Below are 27,708 nucleotides of genomic sequence, written 5' to 3' on the forward strand. Positions count from 1 at the left end.
CACAACGGCAACAGCAACCGACGCGGGACAAATTTTCACCTTCAGTTTTCCACCGAAAAACACAGCTCTCACCGCTGGAATACTTTCTTCACATCCGACTTGAATAGCGCCGCACAAGCCGCGAAACTGTCTAAATGGTCTTTTTCAAGGTTAAGAGTTCCGATTTTCAAGGTTTTTTGAATTGGCCTGGAGGCGGATGAACCGAAACAGAAACAGTTTAGAGTCTCTGTAATTCGAACATCATCATCATAAGCACCAATAAGTTCGAAGACTCTCCTTAATAAACGCAGGCTCCTATCATTTAATAATTCTTTTCTGCTTTGCTTCTGTACTTCAGGGCAAGTTCTGTGCTATGATTTTTTCGTGCATATTCTGAGAATGCATTTCAAGGTGAAAAATAAACATTTGAAGGGAAGTACTACTTCGATGTTTTGGGAGTTTGCATAGAGTAATTCGGCAGAAGCGAAATGTTTCGTGAATTTTGCATCATGATAGCCTCCCGCCACATAACGTCATGATTACATGATATCTTTATCAGCAACATTTTTATGATCGATCGGGAAAAATCGGAGAAGAGTTTTTAAACCTTATCATATATGTGGTTAACACGTTGAGCCCCGACCGAAATAGGGGACCGGGAGTGAACCTTTCGTCTGGCCCGTGTCGGTCCCAGCGAATCGATAGTGGACTTTTCTAAATATCATTTTGTAACATTGTTGTTACCATTCCCAATGCCGACACTATCCGAACGAAAAGTCAACTGTCGGACCGAACCGGTTAGGCAAATATTTTAGAAGTTTTTACCTAAAAGAAGGCATTGAAAGGGGTATACAATATTTTTTCAGAAAAGCCTATTTTCATATATTTTTTATCTACATTTTAGGAATCGTAAATCATAATCATGCTGTTTCTCATAAACGAAGAAATATACGGAAGGTATATTTTTTATTGTTCTTTTCAATGAAAAAACGGAAAAATTTAAATGACTTTTAGACTTTTTGATTCAAGTTATCTTTGAGGAGAACATCAATTGACGGGGTGTTCAGTTTATTCTGGCTACCACTGTATAATTCTTAGGGAATCCACATCGTGCATGCGGTACAGGTAAAGATATCGTGTACAAGCTGACTACTTTCTGGCAATGAAGCGAGCAAGGAAAACTTTGGGGTTGGTTAAACCGGCACTCAAAATCTGTATTTGGACTTTTAATCCTGAATTGGAAGGAGAACCTGATGACAGGTACTCACAATAAAATGCAGTTCCAGTTTCTGTTCATGTCATTGAAAATTTGACTTATTCTCCACCCATGTTGTGCCCCCGCTACGACAATATTCTAATATGATTTACAGGTTCTTTCTTGATTGAGGATCATGAAAGTGTTGTTTTTCAAATTTATATCTCTTTCCTTCGTCACAGATGTTAAACCGTTTCCGTAGAGTTGTAGGCCAAGAATAACACTTCGGTCAAGGTCAAGGATCACTGTAGAAAGCGACTACATAATTAGGTGACAATGAGGGGAAAATCCCGGTGAAACCCAGGAAGACAACACAGAGGAAATACCGTGAAAAGCAGCAATGGAGAGAGTATCAGCTGACACATTAGGATAAACGCCAGTGAGATTCCGATTACGACATACTGGTCCGTCCCGGTAAAATCATGGCAGACCTCTTGGTACTAGAACCTAGTACCTAGATGTGTTCTGACATACGCTGAACTCCATGGAGGTTTATGTAAACCACAGCAGTACATAGAGGAACTGGTAAAAATTCGGTACCCCATTTTGTTTTTTTGGACTTAACTCTTGGCCAATACTCGGAATTTCTTCATATTACGTCAGCTTATGAAGTGATCTATTGCGGACATTTCCCCGCAAACCGATTTCAAAAATCTTGATTTGGCTCGGAGCTTTGAGCATAGAAGGGTATAAATTTGGCACTCCATTTTTTAATTTTTTCAAATTAAAGGAATCGTCCTGAAATCACTGAAAAATATATTTTTTGACATTTTCATACAAAATAGAAGTGAAGTACACTATCTTACGTAAATTAACTCAACTTTGACGAAAAAGCATGCAATTTTACAAAACAAAGAGGAACAAAAAAAAACGATTTTTTCGAGAAAAAATGAACAAACTTCATCTCGATTTATTTCTAACTAAAAAAGTAAAGTAAAGTAAAATTTTGCTGCATGGGCATGCAATACTTAGTATAGTGTATCATCAACACTATGTTTACATTGGGGTGCCAAATTACCCGCATACCGAATTTTCACTTTGGAATGAAATCTATGAAATTTGTGATTAAAATCTCGATACGCTTACTCGAATTCGTTGAAGAACATCAATTTTTTGATCCAAATCAGCTTTAATATTTAAAATCGGCTCACTATTCGATTTTTAATGATTTTTCAAAAGACGCACATGAAAATTTTTCGAGATTTCAATAACAACAAAACTTGATTTTTTTTTAAAACAACACAGATATTTTGGGTTTTTGGCATCTGACGTTTGTTACTACATTACTAGAACACTTTTTTTTATTCACCACCAGAGTGCGCTCATTACCGCCGCAGATCCGAGTGGGTACCAAATTACCCACGGGGTATCGAATTTGTACCAGTTCCTCTATCAGTAATATGGGCTGTGGCTGCTGAAATGACACTCAGTGATAACATGATCAAGATGAAAACTGAGGATGATGAACTACGACAAGATCATGTTTCCGTGTTTTCCGAAAAAAGAGCTGTTAGAGGAAGGAGAGCTGGAAAAACTAAGAAAGACGATGTAGATAACTCAGAGCAGTCGTATACCAAGAAGAGAAACAAAAGAAGCAAAAAGGAGAGAAGAAACAAGAGAAAAAGAAATGTAGGCCTCGAAGGAGAAGAAGAAAGGAAGATATCCTGATAATTGATAAATGGAAAGGAGTGGCAGACACTGGAAAGTACAGGAGAAGACGTTGAAGAGTTGTTGAGAGTAGAAAGAGTGAAGAGAGAGAAGAAAGAGATAGAAGAAAAAGAGAGAAGAGAAAGAATAAAGAGAGAGAGTGAAAGAGTAAACATTATGAAGAAGAGAGAGAGTGAAAGAGAAAACAGAATGAAAAACAGAGAGAGAGTGAAAGAGAAAACAGAATGAAAGAGAGAGAGAGAGAGAGAGAGAGTGAAAGAGAAACAGAATGAAAAAGAGAGAGTGAAAGAGAAACAGAATGAAAAAGAGAGAGTGAAAGAGAAAACAGAATGAAAAAGAGAGAGAGAGAGAGAGAGAGAGAGAGAGAGAGAGAGAGAATCTTCCAAGGAAGGGGTGTCATCTCGAAAAAAAAAAATTTGGCCGAAAATCGACTTTCTGGGCCTAAGGCAATAAAGGTATGGAAAAAAATAATCTTCGAATTTAAAGAACCGACCATGTACATTTTGTTTATTGGCCCAAAAAAAGGCAAAAAATTTCGATTTCCCAAATTACATGCCATAAAGCCATGAAGAGCTGCGCCGAGATCGAGAAAGTCAATCCCTCGGGAATCATATACCGTAAAGAGATGCCGAAGATCAACGTCCAACGACACCCGCGGAATCGTGTCCCATGTGAACGAAAGTTATCGTGGAGGGGCTCTTCCTGGAGCACGAATCAACGATGTGGCCAACTTCACCATACAGGAAGTAGCAGAACGTTTGCAAGTCTCCAACGAGGAATTCATGGCCTGAAATTGAATAAAAGCGGCCTACCTCGAAGGAGTCCCCAGCGTAGCACTAAGAGTGACGATCCAAGAATCTCCAAACATGTTTAGGATAGTGTTGCACCCTTGACGAAGGTCACTTTCAAGATAAAAGTGAAAACCACCAGGTGGCGCTGTTGTTGAAACCGGGCAAGCCACAAGGAAATCCTACTCCTTGAAGATCCCTAGATCTGCTGGATACACTCGGGAAACTACGGGAGGAAACATTCTCAATTGGCTATCTAAATGCACGGAAGAAGGGGAAGAGAGTTCCCAACGCAGGCAATTCGGATTCTGCAGATATTGGTCGAGAAAGCCGTGCAGTTGTTCGAACATCGATATCAAGGGGAGCGACGTAAAGAAAGCTTTCAATAGCGCCAGAGGTGAGCCTGAACTGATCTACGAAAGATCCGTGGAGCAGAGATCGATGAAGATCACGATAGAAGTGCCACAAGGCTCCATTCTTGCACCTATGCTACAGACCATAATGTAGAACGTTGTTTTCGCGGATGATGTCGTATCAACAGTACTAGCCGAAACACTTGAAGAAGTGGATTTATAGACGATGTCGTAGAACACTTGATGCAGGGCGTGAAGCTCAGGGTGCCAATGGATGTATGGAAAAAAAATCATTATCGAATTTCGAAATCCGACCATGTACACTTCGTTTATCGGCCCGAAAAATGTTCTGTGCAAAGTTTCAGTTCAATCGAATATGGTTTAGGGGTGCCTCAAAGCGCCCAAAGTTTTGATTTTTTCATCCTCGAAAATCTTCCAAGGGGGGAGGTAAAGGAAATTTGGAAAATCGAAAAATTTTTTTCGATGCCAAATGACTTAAAAATGCATAAAACGTCTCTCGTGAAAGCCACTTTAGTGCACAAGGATGCTTCCATTGAATATGAAATCGGCTTTTGTCACGAAAATATCAAGTGCTCTAAGAGAGATCTGCATTAACTTTAACTACCACTGTACGGAAAAGTAAAAGTTCTTCATTCATTCTCTTCACCCTTCATTCCTCACTTCCTCAACTGGTTCAACACAGCCAGCTATTAACCATTAAGCTAAGCTCTATATAAAACTACATCCATTATGCCACTGCTTCCCTATCCCGCTCTCCCTCCCACGCTCGTTGTGTCGATGCTCGGATTGGCTCGCGTTGGAAGCTGAATTACACGTTATAAAAACGTTCTACAACATTAATTGGTGACTTCCTCCAGCCTTCTTCTGTGTTCTTGGGATTCTTGTTTTGTTCCGCGCCCACAGGAGGAAGTGCTAACCACTGCCCCCCTCCACTCTCCCTAGCGGCTGTGGGTCGTTCCTAACCCACATACCGACAACATATACACATGCTGTTATTGGGTCTATAATTAATTAATGCTGGTGCAGTTGCCGACTCTAGGACCGGAAGGTTCACGCATTGAAGCTACCGTGTTCCCCACCGGGAACATGACGATCAATAACGGCGAACGCGCTCGTATTTTGGTTCTGTCTCGTCCCGGTGGGATACGGGCGTGATCATTACATAATTGATTTCAAAATTTTGATTTCACTGAAGAGCCGCGCGGCAAACATCAATGGGAAAGCTAACCCAGCATATGCGTTTTACACGCACACACTCTCACTCAATCTTCCGCCCTCTCTAAGCAAGTTTGGAAAGGGAGTGTTGTGTTACGACGAACGAACTGGTTATTTTTTCGATGCTAACCTGAAGCGAAGTTGTTTTCGCCGGCGGCGGCGGCCCACCAAAACAGAGATCCGGCGAGTTTTTTTTGGGCCACTGCAGAAGTCGCAGCCGCAGCCTGGCGAGATGATGCTGTGGCGGCGGTCAATGATCGATTCGTCTCGGAGGCACAATTTTTTCGAGACTGTCGACGATTTTGCTTTGTCTCGGGCAATCGTGTGTTTGGTCACAGCAATGAAGCAGAAGTGAACCGGTTGTTTGGTCCTTTGATCTTACCTGGAAAGATAGCCAAACAGAACGGGGGAAAGAGAGGAAAATGAAATCATTATATTGCGCTTTAGGATTTAGGAACTTTCGTCGGATATAGATCTAGATATTATAATGTATGCATGCAATGGCAGATGAAGATCGAAAATGTTGTAAACTATCTTTTTAAGAAGTTCCATTCTGTCTTATGTGTTCCGTGGCTAAGTTGCTAACTTTGTTTTTGTAAGTTTGCAACAGAAGAACCGCATAATGAAGTTGTCAACATAATAAGTCAAAATACTAAGTACACAAAAAAACAATAAAGGATGAGAATGTTTAATGGAATGAAAATGGGGTTTCTTTATATATTTCAGTTGCATCGTTCTGCTACACACCCCGATAACGTAGCTTAAATTTGTAATTTCGATTTCAACAAAAGATGACTGATCATGAAAGGATATATTCAAACTGATGTGTGACATGATTTGTCAGCCAAACAATAAAACGTGTAGAATAAGTGGTTTCAAAGTCACTAAACATATTGTCAGAAAATAAAGGTAAATGTTACGATTTCTTATTGAAGTCTGACGGAAAAATAAAAATTTTTGGCGCGACACTCTCCAATTAGAGTGAAACTTCGAAAAATGTTAGTGTCAAGAAAAACTTGGATGACAGGCCAAAAATTTAGAAACACGTAAAACCAATCATGTTTTAGATTAACAGACTAATGACGCTCATTTTTGATTCGGTTTACGTTCGTATTTACGTAACTCTCGACAATAAAGCAAAAAGAATAATTCATTTTTACTCGCACTAACAGTTTCGCGATAGTTCATCCAACTTTCTTGATGCAAAACGATAACTTAAATTTTTTTTTCGAAAATATATGTTGTTGTAGACGGAAAATCATTTTTCCGAAAAAATTAATTTCATTGAAATAATTTTTATAGAAGAAAATGATTCTCAATTGATTTGAGGTATCTTGAACAATCTCATAATATTTATTAGAAAACATCATGGTTTAGTACCAAATTAATAATAATAAAATGAAATTCTTCAAAATCATTTCTTCTACAAACTTTTCGTTGGATTTTTACTGCACCATAGAAAACATTTTCCCTTCTTCAAATGGATTAACCGGAAAAAATGATTCTGACAAAAGGATCTGTATTTATTTGTAATCGAAATCTTTTGATTATTTTTTCGGATGTGCTCATTTTTCAAAAATTCTAAACGGTCTTAAGGAACCGAAGAGACGGTTCTAGTTGTTTATATATTTTTTGGAAAATAGACTTTTTAATACAGGTCGGACTCGATTATCCGGAGTATTTTATTTTTGATTTTCGGAAATTTTGAATAATTTGTATAATAATTCCATATTGAATAGCTAATATGGGTATCAAATGAAAGGGCTTGACTAGTAGAATGCAGGTATTTATGAAAAATGCAAATCCAAGATGGCGGCCACTACAAAATGGCGGATTACATATTTTCTCAGAACCCCATCAATATGGGTATCAAATGAAAGGATTTGACTAGTAGAACATAATTATTTATGAAAAATTCAAATCCAAAATGGCGGCGGTTACTACACAATGGCGGATTACATATTTTCTCAGAACCCCATCAATATGAGTATCAAATGAAAGGGCTTGACTAGTAGAACACAGTTATTTTTGAAAAATGCAAATCCAAAATGGCGCCACTACAAAATGGCGGACTACATATTTTCTTAAAACCCCATCAATATGGGTATCAAATGAAAGGGCTTGACACAGTTATTTGTGAAAAATGTAAACCCAAAATGGCCGCCACCACAAGATAGCGCCATTTATATTTTTTTCACAACCCCATCAATATGGGTATTAAATGAAAGGGCTTGACTGGTAAAATACAGTAGATCATGAAAAATCCAAATCCAAGTTGACCGCAGTTCCCAAATAAACAATGACATTTTTAAGGTTCCTTTCAGCTTGCCCTGTTTGTGTGTATGTTTGAATGTTTGGTAGGGTTGTCCCATATTAATAAAAAATTGACCCCGTTTCTGTTGAATGATTGATCTGAAATTTGGAACATACATTTAAATCTACTGTCATTATAAAACTGCGTATTCCATGATCTTGAAAAATTCAATTGCGCCGCCGCTAAAAAATGGCTGAATGGCTCGATTTGGAGAATACACTACCCTATGAACAACATTAATTCGAAAAGGTCGCCGCCACAAAATGGTCGACTATGTATTTTTTGCAATCACCTCAATATTGGTATCAAATGGAATGATTTGACTAATAGAATACAGTATATGATTAAATTATTCCGAAAAAAGTTAAGTAAGAAATAAAAATTTAAAAAAAATTTCTTGCTCAAGGCTGAGAGTTTTCTAAATTGGCCTTTCTCAACGCTAGAGGTGAATTTACTGCAAAAACTTTTTTTTTTCTATTTCAGAATCGTTTTAGCTAACGAGCAGAGAAAAAAAATAGAGAAATAGTTTGAAAATTTCCAAATTGGCTTTCCAAAGGCTACGAGAAAGTTTCGACGGCTTTTAAACACGATCTTAAAAAAAATCTATTAAAGAGTTTTTATATATCAATACTAATACGAAACCAGTCGCAGCTTAAGTATGATTATACAAAAGCGGAAGGAGAATAAGAAGCAGCGCAATATAATATGCGTTTAGTGCTTGTTTTTCTGTCGCTGCGTGGTTCGGTCGCGCTCATTGCTCGTTGCACCGGACGAGAATACAAAAGATGTCTGTTGCGATTACTACGGTTGATTTTAAGGCTTTTTTTTTGGAGTCTACGAGAGCGTTGCGTTAATATTGATTGGAATACAAACAGTCTTAATACAATGAGATGAGAACTAATATTTGTTTTTTTTTGCATCGTTACCAAAAATGCACATACCAAGAAAAATAATATTTTACAAGATATTTCGTTTTAAAATCTATGTATAATAAAAAAAGCTTTCTTCTTGAAAATCAATTCACGAAAGTTCATAGAAGTAATTATTCAAAATTTGTTCTCTACAACAGAATATACTTCCGAAAAAATGTCACGTTTTTATGGAATAGTTTTAAACGCGAACAACTATTTTCGCTGCGAAAGGATTTTGACGATTTACATACCAATCGAACCGAATAGGAAATTTTCAAATTTGTTCCACATGCGATACACTACAATAAATTGATTCGTAAATGCTCTTAACTAACGACAATTGGAAGCATTCCAATTTTCTCATGCATTTATTCTGTGAATCTCTGCCCGTACCATTAATAACGGATGAGCAATAACGATTTTACACTGTGAAATAGTCACGCGTCAACCGCTCGCTCGAAATGCAAATATAGTGCTTGCACTACGGATACTAGCTAGTCAAACTCTCGATAGCGATCAGCTAACACCGTTTATCAAATCTGAGAGGAAATTTGGGAATATTTGTGCTGTACCGGTTGCTCGCGCCGCGCTGTGGAAGCAATCTAAGAAATGAAGTAAGCAATCGTTGAATAGAACAAGGAACTGCGCTAATGGATTTGTTTGCCAAATCACCTATATTTCCATGAAGAGTTAATTTTATCGGTCAACTCATTCATTTTTCGGATAGATCACCTCACGCAAAAGTTACATTATTATTTGAAAAAATTGAACAAACGAAAATGAAATAATATATTTAGATATTTATATGGACAGCCTTTGGTGTAGTACAATCCGTACGTCAACGCTCAAAACACATTTTTATAGAAAGAAACCACGTTTGTTAAAAAAAGGTATTTAATCAAGGTAGGCTCAATTTACTGCTACAGCCTTTACTCTTTTTTCAGAGAAAATACGGAATCCGTGATACATCTTCATGAACAAGCGAAAATAAGAGGATGGGTAGCACTTCCTAATCCTGTCCATTTAAATATGATTCCGACACTTTACATTAAATTATTTTTCATGTATTATTTAGCCGCTGACACAATAAGGGACCAACTTTCCACCACATTTTCCCGCATTACGCCTGCTATCTTACCACTGACCCGTGATATATTTGTCTTCCAAGGTCTCAATCGTTGCTGGTTTATCCGAGACTTAAGTAACTTTACGTAATCCAAATAAAAAAGTAGTTTGGAGATGTCAATATGCACGATTTAAGGCACCATCTTACAGATCCAAAAAAGTCTAGATTAGCTGCTCACCAAACTCGCCTCTCAATCGATCCATTGTTTCGCGCGCGGTTGGGTAAGTAGCGACTTCTTGATGAATCACATATAGACCAAATCCAATGCTTGCATTTCGAGCCAAAATGTTCGTATGTTTTCGACCGAAAGCGGGCTCCAATGACAAGTAACGTGGTGACTATATTTATCTTTAAAAAAGTCAGGACTAATGCTTCCACCAGACCATGAAAGACACCGGACAGTGCATTTTTTCCTGGTTGCATCAGGCTTTGTGGCTAGAAAAGTTCGCTCACTAAAGGGTGTGTCACATCAAATTGCATCACGGAAAAAACGCTGTAGAAATTCGCCCAGTAGACCGATCCTTTTGAAAATTTTAGACAGTAAAATAAAAACTATTAAACAACTTTTGGCATTTTCTTTTTATTCATACTTCGTGCCCAAGCCCGTATGCTCGCACCTTCCTCTTTACCCCGTCCATAAGGTTCTGTACAACGTCAGGTTGTAGTTTTTTTTGAACAGAAATCCATTTGCTCTTGAAGCCCGCCTCCGATTTGACAACTTTTGGGTTCTTCCGGAGGGCCTGCTTCATAATCGCCCAATATTTCTCTATTGGGCGAAACTCCGGCGCGTTGGGCGGGTTCATTTCCTTTGGCACGAAGGTGACCCCGTTGGCTTCGTACCACTCTAACACGTCCTTTGAATAGTGGCACGAAGCGAGATCCGGCCAGAAGATGGTCGGGCCCTCGTGCTGCTTCAATAGTGGTAGTAAGCGCTTCTGTAGGCACTCCTTAAGGTAAACCTGCCCGTTTACCGTGCCGGTCATCACGAAGGGGGCGCTCCGCTTTCCGCAAGAGCAGATCGCTTGCCACACCATGTACTTTTTGGCAAACTTGGATAGTTTCTGCTTGCGAATCTCCTCCGGAACCCCGAATTTGTCCTCTGCGGAGAAGAACAACAGGCCCGGCAGCTGACGAAAGTCCGCTTTGACGTAGGTTTCGTCGTCCATTACCAGGCAATGCGGCTTCGTCAGCATTTCGGTGTACAGCTTCCGGGCTCGCGTCTTCCCCACCATGTTTTGCCTTTCGTCGCGGTTAGGAGCCTTCTGAACCTTGTATGTACGCAGGCCCTCCCGCTGCTTGGTCCGCTGGACGAATGAACTTGACAAATTCAGCTTATTGGCCACATACCGGAGCGAACTTCTCGGATCACGTCTAAACTGCTTAACTACGCGCTTGTGATCTTTTTCACTGACGGAGCAACCATATTTGCCGTTCTTCACCTTCCGGTCGATGGTTAGGTTCTCGAAGTATCGTTTTAGTACTCTGCTGACCGTGGATTGGACGATTCCCAGCATCTTACCGATGTCCCGATGTGACAACTCCGGATTCTCGAAATGAGTGCACAGGATTAATTCACGACGCTCTTTATCGTTTGACGACATTTTTCCAAATTTACGAGAAATTGGCAGTGAAGCATGGCCAACGTTATCTATACACTCTTATCTGATTATAAGCGAAAGCTGAAGATATAATTCCTAAAAATTAAATTTCTACAGCGTTTTTTCCGTGATGCAATTTGATGTGACACACCCTTTAGGCCGATTGTGAGGCCGATTAGGGCGGCCATAAAATGGCCTAAAATTGAGAAACACATCTTTCACAGAGCACGTATTTTACGTATATAATTCAATTATTTGTTAACGATGCTCGGGAAACAGTATTTTCATTATGGAATGGCATTACAAACTGATCTGGAAGCTCGGAAAATGGACCTCTTAAAAATCATCCATTTGAAAATCATTGTGCTGGTGCTGCCTAGAAACTACGGTTCAGCTGTCCTCGAATGCCCCTGATGGAAGTTTGCAGTAGGATCTTGGATGCGTCTGTATCTGTATGTTAGGAGGAACTAAAATTAAGCCCAGACTCTGAACAGTTTTGTACGTAGACAGAAGGTTGATGTAGGTCTTTCACCAATTTGGAACAGCCATGTGACTTGGAATTAGCTAGTCAATAAATACGCCAATGCTAATCTGGGTGCGGGATCTACGGCGTGTGAACCAGAATGAAACTTTAGGTAGAATTTGTCAAATGAAGGATCAAGTGACTGAAAAAAGGTAATTTAAGGTGAATCTTAGTACGATGCAGGTCTCCTGCATGTTCATGGAATGCCGGCGAAATGTTCGGCGGGAACAAATTCTCGAATATGCGATAAAATGCTTCTGATGGCTCTTATTTACATTGTTACAATCTGCCACAACCTGAAAAGTTCACAACTATTTCCAAGTTTTCAGCACTCGCATACTATCTGAACTGCTTTTCCGCACAGACATATACACCCACTTCTAATGAGTCGGTTTCATGAAATGCGGCAGTCGCCCAGCGAACGGAAAGTGAAAAGTGCCCTCCCATCACGATAGCAGTGTCGTAACTGCATCACTTCCCCAATATCCACACTCACGGCTCGGGTTGTTGGTTCCGATCCGGTCCATGGCAGAGCGGCGAGAAAAAAAGCTCTCCCAGTGACGGTGTAGTCGACAATGGGTAGAAGTACGGTTCATACATTACGTTACCAAGGTTTATTTCTCTCAACAAGTGTTGGCGATTTGTCGGCATTTATCCGATAAGCACCAAGGAGGCGCTACATATGTATTCGTACAGCATAGCATAAAGTGCAGCTGTGAAACGCGCATGCGCGATGATCTTCAATTTGTCAGCCATGGTTGTACCCAAATAACCCCCCCCCCTTCTCTCTCAATCAAATTTTCTGTGACTTCCTCTTCTCGACAGACCAAGAGCAAACCTTACGAACATATGATTCTATCACCTTTCCCTCATATCCGTCCTCTCTTGGTTTCGATTGGAGCATGTTAATTCGAAGTCTATTGCATGTTTTATTCATTTAACCTCACAGTCATTGTGTATATCAAACATACACGAACACAGGCACACATGAACAACATGGGGAAGTTTATGGGTAAGCGTTAGGGTAAAGTTGGGATTGGTTGTCCAGCGGATAGCGATTGCAAGAACTCATTATTTTCTGTTGATAACATATACCAAGGAAAGTGTCCCCATTTCGACAGAAGCCCTCTCGGTCGATATCTAATAATGTAAAACCACTTTGCGCCTATGGTCAGCCTTCCTGTTCTGACCCTTTATTTACAAACTTTGCCGACATAGAATGAGTGCGACGCAAATAAACACACAAATAAACAAACAGAAAAAGCACAAACGCTAGAACTTGGGGCCTTCGTTCCGCCGCTGCAGCCTCATAAATAACGCGATAAATGCAACAGCACGAAATCGACCCACCGAACAACAACATCAGCACCACTAATAATAATAATAACAATAATAACGGCATGCCATTGGAGTGCTCTGCCCTCCGAATCGGACGATGGCGACAACGGGTTGACCGGCGGTCGGAACTCGGAAGGTGGACCGACGGAACAGACGAAAAACCTTCGGAAAGAGAAAAAAAAAGAATAAATCAAGTTTATCGGATTGCATTTTTTTGTCTGCATCCATCGGCTCTCTGTTCTGCTGGCTGCTACATGCGATGTTTGTGTGTCGGCCACAAGTCCTCGACCCACACTCAAATACAGTTAAGCGAGCATTTATACATGCCAACCAACACACACACACCTGAACCCAAGGAAGGCGGCAATTGGGAAGGAAGACATTTTGCGGCTGGAGGAGCTGGAGCGGGGGCGCGAAGTTTCGCTCTCCATATGATTTTCAGGTAGAAAAGTGGAAAAACTACTTTTGCTCGCAGAGGAGTAGAGATGCGGACGGGTTCGTCGGATTGATGGTTTGTTCCGAAAACCGAACGCGAGGGCCAACTGTTTCAATAGCAATTGAATGGTGCAGATTTAATCCCGGGGCCGAAGGGTTGTTAAGGGGAGCGAGGAAATGTGTCATTATTTTCGTTTTTTATCTGCATGTTATTCGATTATTGAGACTGCGATGACAGAGCGTGATGCAATCGAACTGCTGCTGCTAGTGCACAACAATGTCTCGTTGTAGTTCCAAAAAAGGGAGCAAGGACAAGGCTACATCAATATGTGTGTAATGTTGTTGTTGTTGTTGGCGGTGGAAGCGATCGGTCCAACCGGAATGTCTCGTTCAGGGTTGATCCTTTTTTGTATAATTTTGGCTTTAAATGTACGGTTTGCCATGAATGAATTTGGTGTGGCCTGGGGCTTGGTTTGGCCATTTTGCTTTTTGTACGTTTATTCTGGTTGCCAACTATGATGTTCATTTGATACTATTGAATACTACGAACTGTGTAACCTAATTCAATTGAACTCGTTTTTTCGTTTCTCGTCTGTAAGGATAAACCAACAACGATTGAGGCCTTTGAACACAAAATTAAACAAGTCATTGGTAAAATACCAGCCGAAATGCTCGAAACGAGACCTTAAGCATAGTTGCGGCGAGTAGTTGCATGAAAAGAAAAATTCCTACAATTTATGTATTTTATTTTGAATTGAAAAATGAACCTTTGAAAATCATCACCCTCTATTACCAATATTTTCTGCTCCTATGTATTGGTTAGAAATTGTATTTCTGAACTAGTCGTTTTAATTTTTTTGTTGCTTAGGAGTAAGTAAATGTATTGGAGATATAACGCTACTACCACAATGTAGAAAATTATTATTTTTAAAATAAACGATTCAATAATCGTAAAATGACAAGTATTATCTAAACGCGCTAAATTCCACGGTCCCTAGGTAGGGCAGGGAATTAACTGTAAAACTTTAAAGCCTTTAGAAAATAAACAAACAAACAAACGAACAACGGTCAACCTCAGTTTCTGTTGTGCAACCGTGTTGAATGGACGTGCATTTTTTCTGCTTCAGAATGCATTCCCAGACTATGCACAAAGCAAGTATGGTGCGAAGCTTGCACTGACGCGCAGAAGAGAATCACTATAGATTGCTATTCATACTTTAGCCACCGAGCAAAGGTTGAGGGAGAGTTGTGAATGAAACGTAAGGTGGAGAGTATTTGTGTATGATTGAGTTACACCTAGGCATTTCGTACACATATGGAATCATCTACAATGTGTGTGTGTCTAGAAGAAGAGATGCACATCGGCAACAAGGACACAAACTTCAACATATGACCAGCTTGTGTATTGTTCTCGCGAGAATAAGAATCTAAACTCAATCATCTTCGGATGCTTTCATGAAATCACGCCTGCAATCGGACCTTTTCAGGGCCACCAAAACTTTCACTGATGAGTTATATCAACAAGCTCGATGCATTCTAATTGATTGATTTTCATATTTTTTTACCGAGAAAGATTGTGTAAAATTAAGAATGTTTTTGGACATATTGGTTACATTTTTCGATCAGTCATTATATTATCGCGAATTCATGCATTATTTCCGGGTTAAAAACGCCATCAAAGTGCAACGCGTTTCATGTCGGATGTGAAGGACGTATTTTCCAGAGCTGTGTTCTTCGATTCAAAAATGAAAAAAATATTACGCTGCGTTTGCAGTCGCCTCCGCCGGCATCAAACAACTGATTCGGTTCGGATTTTCTCCTGCCGCTCAGTGCTGCTAAGTTATAATTTGTGGATTATTTCTTTGACAATGATGTTTTATGGCAGCATTGGAGATGTATTTTTTTGAAGGTTAGAGACTGTTAGAGGTGCCTTGGACACAACCTCCTATATATATTTTTTAATGGAATGGAAGTCATGGTCCGAGTGAAGTGACGAAGCAAAAGGCTGGAAGTCAACAAAGCTTCAATACACATTCCTTTATGCTCCTAGACTCGATTCATTTCATTTTGTTCAATCTTACAGAGGTTTCTCCGGTGAATTATACTCGAAAGCACAATCGGTTGATCGAAAATTGTGGTCAATCTCTCAAAAACATTTAGCAGGATGACATTAAGACTTCGAGGACAAAATAATTTAAAGACAAGTCGGCACAGGAGTAATACATTGCTGGATGATGAGGTGATACCGGGCAGTACTTCATTCGCAAAAGAAAAAGACGGTCATGTCTAAGTGGGAGAACCTAGGAGGACATCGAGGCCAACGAGGGAAGCAGTGCGATATGTTTCGGGTCAACTATGCAGTGGAGCATGTACTCTTCAACTACCCACAATATGAGGATTCAAGGACCAAGTTCAACACAGGATTCATATTGTTTAAAAGCAACTCAACTCGAGTACCCTAAAATACATTTGAAGGATTTGTATAGATGAGGAAATCAGAGGAACAGAGAAAAAGAGACAGTGAAAGAAGAAAGAGAGAGAAGAGAGACAGAGCGAGAAAGAGAGAGAGAGTGAGAGAGAGAGCGAGAAAGAGAGAGAGAAAGAGAGAGAGAAAGAGAGAGAGAGAGAGAGAGAGAGAGAGAGCGAGAAAGAGAGAGAGAGAGAGAGAGAGAGAGAGAGCGAGAAAGAGAGAGAGAAAGAGAGAGAGAGAAAGAGAGAGAGAGAGAGAGAGAGAAAGAGAGAGGGGGAGAGAGAAAAAGAGAGAGAAAGAAAGAAATAAAAAGAAAAACAGAAGAAGAGAGCGTCTAGTTCAGGTACGAGAGGTAGCAAAGGTCATGGATATGTTGAAAATGCAAGTTTGGACAATAACAATTCCAATTTTATTTTGTTTATCATGTGATGGAGAGTCTCTTATCACTGGTTCAATTGTAGTCGTCAGTGTCAAGTATGATGAGCATAGTGACAGGCTGTCACAGGTGGATATTGAAAACCGCCGAAAGCGTTGATGAAATGTAATAACCACAAATGGACAGTCCCACAGCTGGCAATGGTCTTGAACATTGAACATTGCTTATGGCTTTGATAGAAAGTTGAATCCGATCCAACATACATCAGAGTGGAAAGGAGTGGAAACGTGGGTTCATGAGTACGACACACTATCGCAATATTTGACTACTGGATTGATTTTCGATTTGTTACCAACGACAAAGGGTATTCAACTGAACTTCGAATGACTATTGCTAGACGAAATCTTTTAAAATTTATTTTTCTGAGGCTTTGAAAAGCTGAGACTTTTCTACATAACACATCAAAAATTTAGAAAGATATCTTGGCCAATTTTGACAAATACACTCATTTAAAGAAGTTACTTCGAACCGCTTGATCCATTTCACAGCAAATGAAAGATGTTTAAGTTCAATTTCTTGTTTATCGAAAACTGCCTCAAATGATGTATCCTTTTGGGCCAAATACTGATAAATTTTTTTTATGGTATTCGAGATGTCGATACCACAGAGACCCATGCTTGAATTTTTGATGTGTTATATTGCAGCTTCAGAAAAAGCTAGGATCCCTTTTGCCATAGAAACGTTGGTCGCTCAATATTATTTAACGATATTGAATTTGAATTTTGTAAAGAAAAAAAATCATATCAGAGTCATATCAGGTGAATACGATGATATTTGATATTTGAGTTTTTAGTCTGAAACCACATTGATACAGTGATAGTCTAATGCCGTATTAAGCAGAAGCCATCTCATTATACATTATCATGTTTCATTACTAAAACATTTTCGTTTTGAGTATGCAGAACAGTATTCATTCATGGAATCATACATAGAAATAAAAAATACAGAATCCAAAAAATGGTTTACACATTCCAAATTCTTCGTGGATTATATAAAAAAATATCAATTCACAGAACCGGGTTTTCGCTCGTTGCGTCCCGATGAATCATTGTTGTTACTCACATATATCAGCGAATTATGATGCTCTTCAGCAGCATTTTCATCGGAAAGGAGAGAGTGATATGCTGCTTTTTTTGATTGAAATGATATCGAAAACATTGACAATGAAATATGAAATTGGACATCGGAATGTCCACTACTGCGATTTATATATAGATCATGCATGAGCTCATCCAATTATTCAGCGCTCAAAAAAACATTTCCTTTTTTTTTGTTAGAAAATATTTTATATTTGGTTGCGAAATTCTTGGTGTTGTTGTTCCAAAATCTACAACGGGCTGACTGGTTTATATATGAGTATATGCAAGCCAAATCAGTCTACCGCTGCTCCGGACCTCTCTGATTTTTTGTAGCTTTTGACATATGGTGGCAGCTACTCACAATTTTCATTATCAGATAGCCAATCCTAATTACGAATGATTTTATTTTGAGGGTGCATCAGTAATAATTGACCTTTTCTGCAGAACTCGAAGTACAGAAGTCCGATTGAAATATGATGTACAGGAATGTTGTAGGGAAATCAATGAACTATTTAGGAAAAATAACATTTCAAATACACCAAAATAATCTTTCTCAAAAATTGAATTCAATGTTAAAAACCTTTAATAACTACACACCCTTTCGATAATTTTCCGTATATTGCTAGTAAAAAAATCACTTTCAATTCAATTCAAAGTTTGACGAAGAGTGGTGCCGCGACGGACTCACCAAAATAGAGATAAGAAAATTTTTGAAATTTCAACATTTTGCGAAATCGTAATCATCTAAGAATAGTAATATAAAACATGGAATCAGCATTGGATTTTACATGATAAATTATAGTTTTTTTTTTATCACAGGCCTAGCGGTTCTTGAGAGTTTTTCAAATGAAAATATGTCTGAAAATATCGAAAGTTTATTCTATTGTATGTTATAATAGTTTTCAACATTAAATTCAATATTTGAGTTAGTAAGCGGTGTAAAATGTTATTTTTCCTGAAATTAATCAATGAACTAGGTTTCCCAACAACTTCACCGTATATTATTTCTCGAACATCTGTATTTTGAATTACGATTTTTTTTGCAGAAAAGGTTATGCGCCCCTACGAAAAAAATCTTCCGTAATTAAAAATGGTCAACCGGTGCTTCTGGATAGCAACCACCATATGTAAAGATTGTCAACAAAAACCGGAGAGGATCGCGTCAAAATAAGCCATTTTCGGCAGATTTGACGCGGAATTGGTCATATATGAACCATTGCAAAAAGCAGGAATAGTACCTCTAGCGACATCTTTTGACATCTTTGGGTGCAAATTTATTTACTTTCTCGTGTTGATTAGGGCCCAGAAGCACGCAAAGTGGATATACTCAACGGGATGTCCGAGATCGATAATCAGGACATATTGCATATCGCGAATATTTACCTTTGCACATAGTCCAGCGTCCGCGTCGATCTCTTCGCAAACGACGGCTAAATTTAGAGAGGTGAGAGATTTAGAACTTGATCGAGATTGAAAAACAGTGAGAACTAGATGCTGAGGCTGCCCACGCAATTGATGTGGTTGGGTTGCTTGATGGTTGGTGGTTCTTTTGTGCTACTGCAGAGCAGATCGTGCTGCGAAGGAAGCTGAGAAGCGAAATAAATGTGTGAGTGATAATTACAATCTTCATGTTCACTACACATCTCACTCAAGAATCTAAAATATGTCATATGGTTTCATTGAATGGTCCGAGTACACGTAAAAAAACTGGCTATCAAAAAAAAAAAAAAATCATTCCGTTGCTTTGGGGTCAACAGACAATTGCACATTATTCAAAGTTGTGCTTCCTTTCGAATCATGCGTTGCTTCAACCGTCGGATCCCATTCGACTTTGGTCAATCATTCTTCGTCGCAAGTCAAACACCAATTAATCGATGAGTGATGTATGTGCACACGGTAGATGTTAAAAAATGGTTTTCAAACTCACTTAAATTCATTAATATCAACGTGATTTATTTATTTATAACGTTGCGATAGTTAATTCGACAAAAAGATTGTTTGCGGTAATGAATGTTCCTACATTAACTGCGAAACGGGAGAAGAAAATATTCATTTGTTATTCATTCTCGGGAGCTCAAATTTCAACATATTCGCTATCGGATCAGGGTTAATATCGGATATCATACAGATAAATCTAATTGAGGGAAATTATTGCTCAGTGGTTATAATAGATTGTATAAAAATTGTGCTTTAGAATCTCCATGAAAATTAATTCGGGATGTTTAGTAACGAGATCAGGTTCGTTAGTCACCTAACTTTGTTTTGTTGAACGCCGGAATTAAACCGCTCTTTCACAACAGCTCGCCGTCTCGGTCACTGTCACTGGAAAAAGTCAAATCTAACTAAATTTTGTGTTTTCTTAACCGATTCGATACTAAACAACTGATGAACGAAGCTAACGAATAATTTGTTTTGATCATTCTACTCGAAAACTCAGAGTAAAATACGTATGGCAAATGCAGTTTTTTTCGATGAATCTTTTTGATTGTATTGAATTTTATCATTTATCATCTCATTCCATCTCAACAAAACTCCTTGGTCGGCGCGTCTTTCTTCATTGGATCTTACAATTCGCATTTTTTTTTAATTTGTAGCTTTTGAACCGCTCAACCGATCTTCGATTTTGAAATTGGAAATTAAATAGTATTTTAGTATTTATAAACATATTATATAACACCCCAAATCCCTACTTGTTGCCAAAAATTCAAAAATGTTTTTGTGGTTTTAGATGTGTCGACACCGAAGAGGTCCTGGTTTCTTACATCCTTTTTTGAGAAAGCTGATACTTTTTGTATAAAATATCAAAATATAACGAATGTTTTTTTTTCGTTTTTCAGATATATTATATTTTTCCATGAACATGAAAGAATTTTGTAGGGAGATTTTCAAACTGCGTTATATGTAATGCGGAAATATTATAAAATTTGTTTTCAAAGTTCTGTGTTTGAAACTTTTTTACTTTTTACTTTTTTACATAACATATAAAGAATTCAGGAAACTCTTTGATTTCATTTGAAGTGAATAGATCGAAAATTGGTCAAGTGGTTCCAAAGTTATTATACAAATTTAACAAAAAGAGAAATACAAATAATGCCATTGACTTCGACGGTAACACTAAAGTTTGGGAGCAAGAAGACTCATAACGTGCCAATTTACTCCGCTTTAGGTTATAACGAATTCGTATCAAAGAACAAACAGCTAAAAATATTTGATTAGTTGATGAACGATTAGTTCGACAAATCAGACACCACAAAGTGCATCGTTCTGAATTGAGGTGTTCTGAAAGTTTTGATGCCAATTTTGTCAAATGTACTCATTTCTAAAAATTTGTTACCTTTTAGCCGCAACGAAGGAAAAACATTTGAGACAAATTTTACATATTATTGCACCGTTCCTGGGTCGCACATAGAAGCACTTCAAGTTCAAGTGTTGTCTTTGAGGCAAAACATTTTGAACAATTATTTTTTGTTATGTTTTCGAGATTTTAGAGAAACCATAGTATTATGTATAGTGTAAATTTATAAAGTCAAAAAAATTTTTTTTCCTTATGCGTTTTTTATGCATGTGCTATTCGTTCTTTGAATAAAAAAAAAGAATTTGATTTTTGATTCATCCCCTTGAAGTCAGAAAACTCTTTTTTTCACATGAAAAAAATAAATTTACCCAGATTCTCTCAGGAAGTAATAGACGATCACATTTGATGAAAAAATTCTTCTACGCGTATGTTCGAATTTCAACAATGACAGAGTAATTGAACTTTGTTTTGTTTCGGACTCTGTTGCCTCAAACTGGCTCTACATTGCAAAGTACGTTACGGAAGACGATTCTGTTGCTTTCATTGAGATGAGAAAATTTACTACAGGATATAGTAGTGGAACATCTAAATTAGTGGATTCCAATAACATTTTGGAAGTGAAAATCTTCATAGTTAATGATATTTAATGTGTTATTATTAATTTTATCCTAAAAATTTGTATTAAACTTGATTGTTTCTATCAATCAAATTGAAGCTCTCTAACCGCTCTACAATTTGTTCTTTGAAACCCAACTTCTATACTTTTTAGTTTGGCTGAAATATCGATATAAACAATTCCTGGTGAAAATTCAAGCAAAATCTTCAAAAATCGCGATATTAACCTACTGTCCATGTAATAACCACTTGATTTTCATCCTAACGTTGAAAGGTTACTTTTGTTTGGAAATAAATGTGGTTTATTATTGGAAATATATTTTTTTTAAATTTTTTTCAAACTGTATATAATCGAGTCTAAAATTGTATATAATCGAATCACATATCAATGAGTCTGTATATAATCGAGTCCGATCTGTATTTAATTTGTTGAATAACTCAGACAGCTGGATGTCGAGCTATAATTTTTGGAAAAAAAATTAAAGAGAGCTGTTCTCAAAACACGACCGCGTTGTTGATGTAGGTCGTGTTTTGAGTACGAAGCAGTTCCAGAAAATTCGCTGGATATAATTTCGGATATGTATCATAGTAAAACGAAGCTTGAAAATCAACTCTCCAGTAGAAAGATTGGTTTGTCGCTTGAGAAGTATCAGAAGATAAACTCAACCGTAGAAAATCGAACATAAACACAGGAAACTAGGTGTTGTACAGTTTTCTCATACTGATATGTGGAAATGTACATGCAAAGCGATATAAACACAACACACAAGAGAAGATTTAATGCTTTTTGTCTTAAGTAGCAATGTGAATCAGAATAATCTTCCATGTCAATTTTTGAAGTCATGAATCCTCTATTTTTGTTGTGGAGACATATGGTAATATAATTCAGCATTCCTGATCAGTAGATATTCTCCTAAACAGGCCAACACATTTTTTTACAATTTTTTTGTTCATAACATAAACCTTTTTTATTAATATGATTAGCCTTGAATTGAGCAGATTGTTAGGTGAGCTGCAGTTGCATTGCTTTCATATGCTCCAACCAATCGTAAATGTCGTACACTTCTCACTCTCATATGACAATATCCGCTAACTGGAAGTACGGAAAATGTAAAACATACAACAAGGTCTGAAAAGTCCCGGGATTTTTCAACAGATGGCACCAAATGAACAAATGAACAAGATGCTTTTCGAGAGGTTCATCTATCACTAGCTTATGTGTGTATTCGTATTCGCATTCGTATAGAAAATGGAAAAAGAGGAATATTGAACTAACATTGTTGTTTGAAAAATTCCTGAACAATCAATGCAGTGGTTGACGTAACGTTAATTCACTTTTGTGAACAACAGAACAACTGTTTATCGGTGGTTTAGTGAATTTAAAATGGACCGTACAAGCATCGCAGATGCATCTCGCTCTGAAAGGCCAAAAGAGGCTACGAATCCAGAAATCGTAAAACAAGTACATCGACTCGTTTTGAGCGATCGTAAAGTGAATTTATGCGAGTTGAGGCCTTAGGCATTTAATAAAAAACGAGTGGGACACATTTTGCACGACATTTTGGACATAAAAAGATAACCGCGCGATGGGTACCGCGTTTGCTGACCGTCGACCAAAAACAGTGGCGCGTTGATGATTCATCAGCCGGTTTGGCGTTGTTGAAGCGTAATCGAGTGTACTTCTTTCGACGTTTTGTGGCAATGGATTAGACGTGGATCCGTTACCACACTCCTGAGTCCAATTGGCAGTCTGCAGACGTTTCGTACTACAGAAATGGTAATCGAGATGTTGCAACGTAGCTATACCAAGTGTATTGTCCTTGAAGGAAACTATGTTGAGGTATACATACAGCTTTGCTCAAAAAACGGTTGTTTCATTAAACCGGGACTTTTCAGCCCGTGTAGTATAACATGACTATGTGTTCCCGTGGCCGAGTAACAAGCCGGGGGTTCGGGTTCGATTCCCGTTCAGGTCGGAGGAATTTTTCGTCAAAGAAATTTCCACCGTCTCGCGTATTTCTAGAGTTTGACACTAAGAATGCATTCAAGGCGTGTTATTTGGCATAGAAATCTCAACTAAGTACTAATGAAAATGACGCAAGTAACACTACGTTGAGACGGCGAAGTTCCTCTAGGAACGTTAGTGCCATTTAAGAAGAAGAAGTATAACATGACATCTATTTTGTACGATATTTTAGGTGAGTAATAAATTCATACTGAGCGTCAAAGCTACTGAACAGTATCATACAAATATAGACACTAACAGTTACTTTGTCTCCACAATGTTGTGGGTCTTCAATGCCACATTACTACTATCAGTGAGAAAGTCAACCAATATAAGATTCGGACATTCATGTTTGTGCGCGAGCAAAACGTCATCTCCAATTCCATCTCCGTTTGGCTACATCAGATCCGATTGGGTTGCTCTATACGGAGCGCGCCCATAAAGTGGGCCATCACATTCTCCACTTTGAAGGGAGGGGGCTGGCAAGCACTATTTCCATCCACTGTCAGCACTGTTCCCGCATCGAACTACGCGGAGAGTGAGTGAGCAAACGAAAACGAAGGAACGGAAAGGAAGAGAATAAATATCTTATCGCCAAGGCGACAACTTTTATTATAATAGTAATATTTTCATTAACACATTCCCATCCGTTCCCATCAGCGCGTTCCTCCAGATGACACCACCGTCATGAGGAATACATGGGACGAAGTGAAGTGGGGCGTTCTTTTATGGACCTTCTCGTACTTTTATTATTATTTATGACATCCAGTACACACGATGGTTAGCATCGTGAGCGAATTGATAACAGAGACACAGCAGGAGGGAATGAAGAGGGGGAGGGGGGATCAGTATTATGTCACCGTGATGCACATCCCACATTCCACGAACTCACCCCCTTCTCTGAACGCAACAGATGCCATCGCTCAATTGCTCTGGGAAACCATTGCAAACATCATTACTCATTGGGTCGTGAAACCTCAAGTTAATCCAACCGGAATCGCCAACCGAAGACAGCACGGATAGGAAATGAGAACAAAAAAAACAACAGAATCTTATCGCACTTTTGTGATGCGATGTGGATGTGGTTTTGCTACTTAATCATTGTTTACTACCGCGTATTGGGTTGGGGGTAATCGAGAAGCCGAAATTGATTGAGATTGTTATTGATACCGCGTGATACGCACTCGAATGTTTCGAAGAACCACTTAAGAGTTGGTGAGATATAGAAGTGTGAGATCTTGATAGACTTGCATGATCCTTGAAACTTTCTATCGACAATTGTTACATGATATGTGTACCATAAATAGTATTTCGAAGAATTTCAAACTTTTTTCTTTTTTTTTTCAGATATGAAATGACGTTGTAAAAGATTGAACAAAGAATTTATCAACGAGAACGTTACATACTAGTACAAAAATAAAGCACATCCAGCGGTAGCAAACAGATTCGATTACTAGCCGACAATCAAATTCGATAGAAGTTCCAACGCTTCCAATCGTGGATAGAATATCAATCGGATCTGCCAAGCTTTATATTTAGTGTCTCTCGACTTGGAGAGTAGGTGTATGTTTTATTCAGCGTTGTATGTCTAATTTCAACAAACCAACAACAATAAAAACAAAACAGAAATACATATCTAGTGCTTCCCGAAACCTTAACCGAACACGTTGCTGTGTCGTCGTAAATTCATTGAAAACGAAAACAACGTCTTCCATTCCCACATTCCGTCGGTCATTTGTTTCTCAGTGTACGACACGAAAGTGGAAGACGAGAGTGGCCGGTCCCACTGCACTTCACTCACGCCGTTGATGCTGGTGCATTCGAACAGCACCCATACTTGTCCGGGGCCGCCACAAAGACCTGATCCTTCTGACAAAAAAAAAAGAAACACCTCAACGAATGAGAGGGAGAGGAAGAGTCTTGAATGTTTTTCTTTCTTTCCTCCAATGCTTCAATGGTTCTTCTTGCCTGGTATCCACGCTACCCAAAAACAGACCATAAGGAACAAAACAAGCTGTTTATTTATTTATTTTGGTATGCACCGGTCGTAAACACATATCATCAACCGCCCGCTCGGTGTTGGGTACACAACAATATTAATAGCGGTAATGGGACACCCTGCCGGTAGATTGAGTGAGAATAGAGATGTCTGAATTTTTCGTTTAATCGACTATCGATTAATCGTTGGGCCATTTTTCAATATTCGATTCATTCGAATAATTCTGGGTCAACATGTCAAAAGGGCCTATCTTCTTTGATCGATTCTCTTCATCTACATTCTCTTTCATTAATAACTCATCAGTAACAGGATTTCCTGATGTGTTCAACGACAAGGAGTGTGAAAGGGGACCTCATTTATCAAACTACAAGGCAAAACTGGAGCAAAATTTGTCTGAAAGGCCGTGGTTATAGAAAAAGAAAGACGGTGAAGAGAATCGATCAAAGAAGACAGACCCTTTTGACATGTTGATCTAGAATTGTCTTTTAGTGTTCGATTAACGGAGCGAATACTTCTATCTTGTAATAAAAATGGACGGACATTGATAATAAAAAGACCATGATGTCACAATTTTAGAAGCTACATTAAATATAATTCAAAAATAAACATTGAAGTGCAGAATAATGGTTTTTAAATGAAATGGTGTTACATTATTTTTACCAATTTTATTTACCAAATTTACCAATTCATGATTTTGTGTTCTATTGACTACTTGTATGATAGATTTTCCTTGGCACATTGAATTAGAATACTACCACTGCAGTACGGGAACTTAGACCATTTCCCGGTTCAATCCCGTCTATGTTTCCTAGATCTCCTCCATCACCAGGAGATTATCTTCATGCTTCAACCGTAAATGGTTTAGCATTTTCGACGTATTTCGACAAAGCACCATAACGGGTAAACAAATATTGCACTGCACTTTTTCGCCTTTTTTATTTTTATGTTTCCGAAATAGGTACATGCGGCACCAAATTCATTTTTTGACTGGCTGTCCATTTTTATCTATCATATTCTGCAAAATTCGAAAAAGCTTCACGCCGGGATACACAAACTTTTCCGAAAATCAATAAAAACTAATTTTTTGTAGAAAACTTCGCCTTTGAAGACTGGGAATGCGAGTTTCAATGTTATTTTTATTTCAAAACTATGATGAGTAATGTGAATGAATTTCTTTCAAGAAATATAGTTATGAATAGAATAACAGTAATGAATGAGTTATTAGAAATTTATAAATTTAAATATTGGGCCCTATTGTGTAACTCTAGTTGAACAGAATTTTCTTCGTTAGCTCTATTTTGCTGTCATTGATACAGTTTGGAATAATTTTATGAGCTGTTTCGCTTGCTTGTTGCATTTCTGATATTTTGCTTTGAGAAACATTCGGGCAACATTTCAAAATATTCAATTCGCAACAGATGACGTTCGAGAAAGAACTCGATTCGATAAAATTCTATCGATGTGTGCATGAGGCAAATAAAGGTTTGATTTTTTTTAAATAAATACAAAAATTTACATAAAAATAATGAACTATGATAATTTTCCGTATAGAATGAATATTCCCTAATAGAGTATCATGTTTTCTGCATAGAATATTGAACAGATGTTTTTTTCTATTGATTTTTTTTGTGTGAATATATTGAAATAATTTTAACCCTCCTGACTCGCGCGCAAAATTGTAACTCGTATACTGTGCATGTCTCTGTGATACAGTTATTGTGTATTTATTTAAATTATTGATATTTATTTAAAGAAAAAAGTATAAATGAATGAATAAACTTCAGAAAATATTTTTTCTTTAACTTCATTTAGTTTTACTAGTCATTTAATTCAGACATTGATTATCGGTCTGTCAGACCGTATGCGAGAGTATGGCAGGGTTAATACTAGTTGAGTAAGAGTAAGTACTACGAATTAAAAAAGACAAAGTACATAATTGATTTTTTTTTTTAAAAAACTTGAAACTGTTTTCAGGGATGATAATCTGAGAAAAGGTACACTTACTTCACCACAAATCAACTTAAACGAAGCAAAAGAGACGACACTGAACTAAACCTTACAAGCGAAACTCATGGCACCTTTTGGGACAGTTTCAACGAAGTGGGAAATGAAAATAATATTCAGTTTCCATTGAAAAAAGTAGAAGGGTCTGAGCCAAGGGGAACGGACGGAAGTTTGACGTAGGACTTTGATTGTTTAGAACACTTGGTTATTTTAAATGTGATTCTTTTCATTGTTCAGTAATCTGTTAGTGAACTCTTTTGAAACTCTAAATAGTAGCCCTG

The 27,708-nt window shown here is 38.1% G+C and overlaps 1 protein-coding gene across 5 annotated transcripts in view; it reads right to left on the reverse strand.

The window, feature by feature from the left end:
* Positions 1-27,708, reverse strand: part of LOC129769182 (zinc finger protein jing homolog) — a 226,733-nt gene that overhangs the window by 59,641 nt on the left and 139,384 nt on the right. The window contains exons 2-3 of one of the 5 annotated variants that reach the window (XM_055771273.1): positions 18,893-19,095; positions 5,410-5,661 (exon numbers count right to left, since the gene is read on the reverse strand). The exons of 2 other annotated variants lie outside the window; for them this stretch is intronic. The gene's annotated coding sequence lies outside the window, so the exon portion shown is untranslated. The remainder of the gene's footprint in view (positions 1-5,409; positions 5,662-18,892; positions 19,096-27,708) is intronic. 2 more of the 5 variants (XM_055771275.1, XM_055771274.1) reach the window with 2 other exon arrangements.

The sequence above is a fragment of the Toxorhynchites rutilus genome, chromosome 2 (genome assembly GCF_029784135.1).
Source record: "Toxorhynchites rutilus septentrionalis strain SRP chromosome 2, ASM2978413v1, whole genome shotgun sequence".
NCBI lineage: Eukaryota > Metazoa > Arthropoda > Insecta > Diptera > Culicidae > Toxorhynchites > Toxorhynchites rutilus.